Below are 9,646 nucleotides of genomic sequence, written 5' to 3' on the forward strand. Positions count from 1 at the left end.
AAAGCAAAGCCAAAGCCTTTTATTACACTTATACTACTCAGTCTGATTTAGATAACACACTTGTGTCTAAAACCTCAGACCAACAATAATCAGAAGCCATCCCCAGACAAGGAGCATTCCCAAGAGAAAAACCTCTCCGACTTCCCAGAGGATTTGTTTCCAGAACGTTCTCCAATGACCACTTCATTTGTCGCTCTAACACGATGACACTGATGTATGGCCTCTTAAGAAACATAGAGTATCCCCAGGTCTGAGCCTTTTATTTTTGCTAATTTGCATTATTAGGGCTTTACCCTTCCCCAGACACACAAACACTGTTGTGTCTGGTGTTATCTCCCACCCGCAGCCTTTCCGTGAGCATCTGAAGAACACCCCAGAACAAGGATTGAACGTAACTCCTGTGTGTACAGCTCACCACAATGGCTACCAACCTATGGGCTGCAAAGGAGAAAGCTTCATACGGAAAGAAAGTAAGGGAAACTTGGGAAATAGGTTTTTGTTCTGTAAGGCAAGTTGTATGGAAAGTCGGTTGTCAACCATCTTCCTGTTTTCTCAGATGTCTGCTGCTATCCAGTTTGTAAAGCATAATCCCCTTGCTTTCTTTTCTTCAAAAAAAATTTGTTTTTCCCACCTCCTTCCACATTTTTCAAAGGATGTTTATGTTTATTATGGTACCTACGTCATCACCAGGGTCTCTCCGCTCCTAGAAAAACCAGTTTAGACCGGCCTGCGCAGGCTACCTTCCAACATCTATGCTTTCACATTAGGAAGTCTGTCATAATTCTACCCCTGAACAGTGCTTTACTCTTCTCCAATACAAAGGGGTCAGTCGCTCTTCTTGTAAGGTTACTGTAGGGAACGGATGTGGCACAGACAGCTACAGACAGTCAATGTATATCAATTATAGTAGATTAACTCCAATATTGGCTCAAATTATTACTATATAGAACACAATGGAGAACCCACTCAACAAAAATTAGGATTTAACACTTAGGAATGCACACATGCACTGCACAACACACACACACACACACACACACACACACACACACACACCAGCTCTGGAATACAGATTTAAAAGTGATGAGATTGTGTCAATAAAACAGGGATGCATCTGAAACCCAGTAGATATAAAAAAAATCATCGTGGCCCATATGCTTGTATCACAGATATTACCTACAAAGTACTTCCTAATTACAGAAGAAAGAAATCGCATGACACATCCACAGTGACACTATCTCAAGGCACTCTAGAGATGTCACCAATGAGAAAGCCCAGGAATTTCACACTTCTTGACATACCGTAAGTAGATCTGTCCACACATAATGCGTTGACTCACAGAAGTGCATTCACTGCGAATTTAAACATGACAATAGAAATGAAACAAACCAAAATAGGGATCGCTCTACACACGAAATTAGAAAAATCAACCTGAAGTTTTCCAAGTATTATTGTGATGATTGTGATGATGCATGAAATTCCTGAAAAGGGGGGGGTTGCTTCCTTTAGCTTATAGGGGTGTGAAAATGCAGTAATAGGTCATCAGTTTGATCCCAGGCTTCTGAAAACCTGTTACGAATACACGCTGGAGACATCTAGGACATTTCCACAGGTTCAGAGAATTGCATAATGTTATCATAACTTGTGACGTTCCTTTTCTTTGGTACCTGACTCCTTTTGCTAGACACGGTATTCCCACAGTGTGGTTGGGATCAATAACTCAACCCTTTCTGTGGTTGAACCATAGTCTTCTGTGGACAGACTATATTTTATTTACCCATTCATCTTTAGCTAGGATTTGGCTTATGTCAGCACTGCTCTTATGAGTCCAGCGAGATCACATTTCTGCATGGAAATATTTCTCAATTCTCTTAAGTATATGCCAGTGAGCTACTGAGTCACATGACACTATTGTCATTTGCAAACTGTTACTACACTACGAGGAAAATCTGAGGTCTCCTCAGTGTGTGCTGCCACTTGACCTCTTGTTTAGGGTCATGCTAAGAGAATAGAAGTATAGGTCACTGGGTTTGAATTTTTAGCGCTGTGGTAATTAGCAATGGTGACACTCTTATCCTATGCTATACAGATATCTGTGGAGAAATGTATATTCAGACTCTTTGCCTATTATACTCCTTTTTTTTAAAGTTTTTTTTAACATTTATTTATTTATTTATTATGTATGCGTCATACAGCTTTCTGCCTGCATGTATGCCTGCAGGCCAGAAGAGGGCACCAGACCTGATTATAGATGGTTGTGAGCCACCATGTGGTTGCTGGGAATTGAACTCAGGACCTCTGGAAGAGCAGACAGTGCTCTTAACCTCTGAGCCATCTCTCCAGCCCCATTTATACTCCTTTTAAATACTATTTTATTAGTTGTTGTTAGTGTACAAAACATGGATTTCTGACATCTTCCATGCATATTTATCATTGTACATTGTTCATATCTGGCCCAAGACTGTTCATGCTCCCTCTTCTCTACAAATCGCCCCACTTCTACTTTCATATGTGTTTCTATTTCTTTTTGTATATCTGCTTTTAATGCTGTTTGATTGCAATTTTTTTATCTTTCAGATTCACTGCCAATATATAGAAATGCTATATGCTGGTTTTGCAAAATAGTTTAGCTCACGTATTTAATTCTAGTATATGTTTAGCAGGTTTTGTAGTACTTTCCACATATGAACTGCTCACCTTTATGTGTCAAATTACCTTTTGACTTATGTCCCTGTGTGGCAGGCACTGTTCTGAGTTCTCTACTAATGTAAACTCCTTTAATCCCCACAATAACCCTTAGAGGCAGGGATTATTTTAAACCCCTTTTGCACATGAGAAAACTATCTTGCACTTGTTGGAGAGCAAAGCACAAGCCGTGAAGTTAATTTCTGGTTCGTCTTCCATTAGCTTATGAACTAGCCACCCTTGTCTCTCTATCCTTGGCTCATGGGGCAGAACTTAGGATTAGCAAGGGCCCAGACATTGTCTGCGTTTTTGTTCTTTGTTCATCCACTACTTTCTCACAGTTGGCATGGCTGCTCATAGGCATTGCAGAGTCCATCCTGTTCTGGAACAAACAAGGCGCTGCATAGTTGGAGCAGTCTTCTAAGAGCAAGATCCGAAGTGCAGTGTTTCCTTCCAGGCTGTGCAATCAGCACGTATCTAATGCACATATAGACTATGACGCAGAGAAACAAATGGGCAGACATCTCCTGGTTACAGTTGTTTAGCTTATGGTTTTATTTTACTTTATTTTATGGTGGTACAAGAGTGGCATGCATTCAGGGGAACCTATATTTCTTTATTCTGTGTGCATGTGCGTGTGTGTGTGTGTCTGTCTGTCTGTGTGGTGTGTGTATGTGTGTGTATGGTGTGTGTACGTGCATGTGTTGTGTGTGTCTGTCTGTCTGTGAGTTGTGGGTGTGGGTGTGTGGGTGTGTGTTATGGCTGGTTGTGTGTATGTGTGTGTTCAATGTGTTTGTTGTGTGTGTGTTGTGTATCTGTCTGTCTGTGTGTATGTATGTATGTTTGGGTGTGGGTGTGTTATGTCTGGGTGTGTGAGTGTTGTGTGTGTTGTGTGTATTTTGTGTTGTGTTGTGTTGTGTGTTTGTTTGTCTGTGTATTGTTGGTATGTGTGTGTGCATATGTGTATGTGTGTTGTGTGAATGTTCTGTGTGTCTGTCTGTCTGTCTGTGTATTGTGGGTGTGTGGGTGTGTGTTATGGCTGGGTGTGTCTGTGTGTTTGTACATGATTCCTCTTCACCTTATATATGCATGCAGGTCTCTCAGCTGAACCCACAGCTCAACAATTCAGCTAGTCTTGCAAACGAGCTTGCCCAAAGAGCTCCTGCCTCTGCCTCCTGAGTTGTAGGGTTGTAGAAATGCTGCCATATGACCAGACTTTATATGGGCACCAGGAACTTGAGCTCAAGTCCTCATGCTTCTGCAGAATGTAATGTGTGTCTGTCTCTGTGTGTGTGTGTGTGATATTATATATGTATATAATATATTATATTAATATATATCCTTTCCTACACTACCATATGCACTAGAATGTGCGGGACTGTCATCAAAAACAGCTAAATATTCCTGGGAGTGATGGGAGTGCCAGCATTCACACATGGAATCAATTATTCCCTTCCGTATGTATTATGCCCTTGATAATGTAACTGTGGTACTCAGCTTTGGTAGCAAAGCATCTACAGAGCTGTCTCACCAGACCTACCCCACCTAAACTTTTACTATACAGTAAGCTTTGTGTTCCATTATTTTACCTGACTGTATGTTCCATAAGAGGCAAATAGTGTTAATCGTTGTTGATTAGCCTGTTTAAGATACTATGCATTTACAAAAAACATAATACTTGTTTTCCTATGTGGAAAAGCATATGTGGTCAAATATCAAATTATTGAACCTGAGTCTCACATAGGCATTGAGCCATTTAGACACCTCTGGTAAAGCTCACAGACTTTCTGGTGGTGGTATGTAAGATGGGATTTAAATCATCATCATCATCATCATCATCATCATCATCATCATCATCATCAGAACATGTACTAATACTACTGAGCCAGTGCATCCAGCCACCTTCCCTGAGGTCAACTTGTGTGTAGTTCAGACGGATTGATTCTTCCCATCCCAGGCATATTTTATAAATGTTCTGATAGTATCTCTAGCTCTCATTTGGTTCACTTTCTTTTCTTTTCTTTTCTGTTATTTTTAAGGGGCAGTCAAAACACTTTATTGGCAGGTTAAAAAAGTGCAGCATGAGAAAATGAGATTCTCCTCTGGAGGCATCCAGCACACCTTCTGGGGTAGGCGGCAGGGCTTAAGAACTGGCTATCAGACAAAGGTGATAGGTGTTCGAGAAGTATTGACCTGCCAGGCCGGACATTTAGCTCCTCATATTCATCCAGGGCAGCCTGGAACTGGGCTGGTGTGAAGACACGTGATATGCAGCACTGTTCAGCCTCAGAAAATCAGACACCCCGCCTCCCTGACACCAATTCACGGACGGTGGCAAATATCACATCTGCTGGCCTCTGGGTCCTAGCTGTTTGTCCCTTTTCACCTAGAAGGGAGTCCTTTGACATCTTCATCAACCTTATGGCTTCATTTCCATCTTCCTTCTCCACAATGTCTACCATGCAAAGGTGAGCCAGGGCAGTGGAAAGTCAGAGAAGGGCCAGCAGAGTCCAGGCAGAAGTATAGATGGCATCCTTACTGGCCTGGACCTCTCGCCTCATCTCCACATATGCTACAATGATGTAGTCAGTCAGAGATTCAGGCGCTGTGGCTGCCTCTCACGGAACACGGCCATGTACTGACTCAGAACTTTCATGTCCAGAGGTTCAAATCGTGCAGGGGGCTGACAGTTGTGCTGGTGAACAGAGGTGATATGCTGGGCCAACCGGAGGTCATTGTCTCTTTCGGTCTGGTCTTGAATCAGTCAGAGGAGGTCGAATCTTGAAAACAGAGCAACCGGAAGTTGTATGTTCTGCTCCGAACTGCAGCGGGGGTTATGTCATCCCTAGGCAGGGTTGGCAGCAGCCAGGAGAGAGCATCGAGCATTGAGTGTGGTGAGAATTCCTGCCTTGGCAATGGAGATGGTCTGCTGCTCCACAACCTCATGTTTGGTTGTGCGGTCCGCTTCCACCATCTTGTCAATGCAGCACACGCCCTGGTCAGCCAGCGCCGGGGCACCACCCTCTAAGGTCAGTTCCCCACTCACAGAGTCTCTCAACACAGCTGCTGTGAACCCTACACCAGAGGAGCCCGGCCTGTTGTACTGACTTCATGGCACCAGACGGTCAACATAAGATAGAAGCTGAGATTGGGCCCCACCAGGATCTCCCAAATGTGGATGTTTCCTCTTATCTTCATGCCTTGAGGAGACTGGTCCACGTCACCTGCAGCAATAGCGCCTTTCCTCACATCTTTATGACCGTAGATCTCCGGAGCAATAAAAGCAGCCTGCTTTTCATAGACATCGTCCTCTGCAATCTGCTTCAGTTGCTCTGTGCCCAGCTCTCCGGCCCCATCACATCATCCTCACTCTCCGTTATCTTTACAATCCGGTGGGCTTCCATGTAAGTTTCTGGGAGTAAACCCTACACCATCTGTTGGAACCCTGCGTACAGGACTGGCAAGAAGATCCCAGTGACGCTGACATGGTCACCAGGCTGGGCTATCCTTATGTTCTCTCCTTCTAGAACCACTGTGATGCTATGAGGGATGTTTCCCACTGGAAATTGGTCACTATGTTCTTGAATCTTCATTTCCTGGAATTTAATAAATTTGCAGCCAGGAGTCTGGAGGTATAGCCGTCCCCCCTGGGCAGTTGGTTTGACACTCCTGGCTGGGGCACATGATGAGAGGCATGAAGGTAGGAGACTGGATTGGCTGGTAGGTCTCCGCCCCACACTGATCGCAAGTATATGTGGCCACCACCATCGTGGGCTTGACTTCAGAGACCCGAGTGACAATCCCACCCACAGTTAATAATTTCCCCCACAGAATCAGCACGTACTTACTGGATCGCTCAACACGTACTTCCGGGATCACTCGAGGCTTGCTGCTACTTGGGCTTTGGAAATAACAACTCACTAAGAGAAAGAAACGTTTGTCAACAAGACCCTGGAGAGCAAGTCCCCTGCCCTTTCCCACAGAGATACTTACAATCTACGAAAGAGCTCAGAAGGATACTGGTTTGAGGGGTTCCGGATTGCCCCAGGGTCTCTGCATCACTGCTCCATATCAGCAGATGTTCAGAGAAAACATCCAGGACATCCCTTATTCACCACCTCCTTCTCCTTGTACTCAGGCAGAAGCTCCTATACATATCAGCAAGCAGCCTTGAGCTTGAGTAGCAGTTGGCATTCTCGCGAGTTGAGTTGACCAACTCAGGGTCGTCGTCTGCCCACTTACAATGCCACTTGTTCCGGAAGAGCCAGATGAGCCAACTGGGTCCCATCCTTCAACTGCTACTTTCTAAGCTCATCGTCATAATGAAACTCTTGCAGGAACTTCTTAACTTTTTCTTTCTCGATCGCGAAGTCCTTAAGCTCCATCGCTGCCGGGGACGGTGCGGCAGGATTAGACAGGCTCAGAAGTCTCACTCTGGGGAAGCAGGAAACGAGCGCACAGCTGTAGCCCTCCAACCGAAATTGGCTACGGTTTGCCTTCTGACTTGTACAAATAACATTTCTCGGCCTCGAACAGTCATAGGACAACTTATTGCCCAAATCAAAATGTGCTCACCCACCCACGGGCCCCATCTGTAGGTCTGAGCCTTCCTTTCTGAGCCCCTTTTCCCACAGCTGTCCTTTGTCACCAAAATTAAAGTGAACCACTCTCTCCTTTAGTCCTAATTGTCAATTTGGCACAGCCTAGAGTCACCTGAGAGGAGAAAGCTATGATCTGCGGGCCAGTAAGGGAGAGATTGTCTTGATTACTAATGGGTGGAGGTGGGATTAGCCTGCTGTGTGGTGCCATTCCGTGGGCAGGTGATTCTGGGATATATGAAAGAGCTCTCCATGCATGAGCTAAGTCATGAGCTGGCTCATGAGAAGGAGCAAGTTAGCAAACTACGATGTCCATGGGTCTTGCTGTATTTCCTTGTCTGGGAGTGAGGTCCCTTTTAACGCTGTATAGAACAGCAAGCCGCCCGGCCCTTAAGCTTGCGTCTTAAATTCCTTGACTACTTTCACTGAGGGACTGTGACCTAGAAGCATAAAGATGACTGACCTAGAAGCATAAAGATGACGCCCCTATTCCCCAAGTTGCCTCTGTTGTGTTTGACACGGCAACAGAAAGAAATCAGGCGCCCCTCTTCTCTAGTAGAGTCCGATCTTATTTGCGAGCAATAGGCCTACGATGAAGTTAATAGCTAAATGAAAATGTGCCCTCCAAGCAGTTCGTCAGGAAATGCAAATAAACCCTGGCTTTAAAGTCACACACTGATGCTGTTGCTACATTCGCAGCTTTGTGATTGGTGGAATTCCAGCTCTCTTTCTTGCTTTAGCTTCTAAAAATCTACCATTCTTGCTGCCATGGAGTCTCTCATTATTCCTGATTTTCTAGCACGGAAAAATCCTCATTCATATTCAGGCCGCTTTACCAAACTGGGAAAAAAAAATCTGGAAGATTAATGGACTCTGAAGGATGTGCTACTTCTGTAGGACACGTTGAAGTGTCTGATGCATGAACTGGACATTCTTTGGCCTTGGGTGCTCTAATTGCACACTATATAATAATCAATGTAACAGCATAATCACCCACTTGCTGTGTTTGTTCCAGTGCCTGAGAGCCTTCCTAACTCCTTCAATGGGAAAACTACTGTATATTGATGACCTACAGGACTCCATTAACACGCCCAAATTGCTCCAACCAGCAATGAGCAGGAGCAAGGGTAAGCATTCTCCTTATGGTCCAAAGTGTATTAACTAGTTCTGACAATGTATCATTAGGCTAGTCTGCTGGTCAGCCGCCAACACGTAAGTGCAGTCAAATATTTTTAGAAAACCTCTTTGTTGGGGAATATATACAAGGATATGACTACATGTTCATCCGAGTAAACGGGGAATGAAAAATGGTGTAACATGAGATCCTGGAGCGTAGAGGAGAACCTTCTCCTGTTGTTTTCCTCGACTATAATTCCCATCTGCACTTTACATGCTTATCCCTATACTCACAGATCCATGTAAATCTCAACTCTCATCAAAGACACATCTGTTTCGCACGGACAGAGATCATTACGGAAACTTACAACTGGTCAAAATGCAGAGACTGACTGACTGTGAGGTGCCCAGCCCTGATCAATACATTGATAAGACGACTTGGGAGAGATCATAGAGTAGGGGAGCAGAAAGATTTTAACACCAAGAGGTATGCTGTGAGATTGTGTCTTCTATATATGGCGGGAAGTTGCATCCGTGGAATCTCAACGATATGGTCACCAAAACAAGACCTGCGCAATCATGAAACAGTATGTCAGTGAATGAAGGAAATCCCAAAAGGCCTCGCCCCTTCATGAAGAGCTGTAGGCAGTAACTGCTACGAGAGAGAGAATCAGTCTACTCCAGGAGCAAGTCTGCTGATAGGTTATTCAGTCCCAAGTTGTCAACCGTAAGCACTTAGGCACACAAGTGTATAGAAGCAGTACGAAAGGGGCCGAGGAAGGTGTCTGTCTGTATCTGAGTGTAAGTAGTGTGCAAGGTGTGTGTGGTGTGTGTATGTGTGTGGCATGTATGTGTGGTGTGTATACATGGTGTGTATACAAACGTGTAGTGTATGTGGTATGTGTGTGGTGTATGTCTGTGTGTGTATCTGTATGTCTGGGTATTATATGTATATATGTGGTGTGTGTGTGTGTGTGTGTGTGTGTGTAGTATATGTATGTGTATCGTGTGAGTGTGGTATGTGTGGTATATGTGCATGTGGTGTGTGAGTGGTGTATGTGGGAGTGGAGGGAGTAAGTGTGTGTGTCTGTGTCCAAGTGTGTTTGTATGTGAGATGTATATGCATGTCTGTGTCCAAGTGTGTATGTGTGTGAGGTGTGTGTGTGTGTGTGTGTGTGTGTGTGTGTGTGTGTGTAAAACAACAATAATTAGAGAAGAAATAAATTTGAGAAGTAGTTAGGGGACAG

General features: G+C 44.3%; 1 pseudogene; it reads right to left on the reverse strand.

Moving 5' to 3' along the window:
- Nucleotides 1–4,161: 4,161 nt before the first annotated feature.
- Nucleotides 4,162–8,308, reverse strand: Mcm7-ps1 (minichromosome maintenance complex component 7, pseudogene 1; annotated as a pseudogene).
- Nucleotides 8,309–9,646: the final 1,338 nt, after the last annotated feature.

The sequence above is a fragment of the Rattus norvegicus genome, chromosome 17 (assembly GCF_036323735.1).
Source record: "Rattus norvegicus strain BN/NHsdMcwi chromosome 17, GRCr8, whole genome shotgun sequence".
In the NCBI taxonomy this organism is placed as follows: Eukaryota; Metazoa; Chordata; class Mammalia; order Rodentia; family Muridae; genus Rattus; species Rattus norvegicus.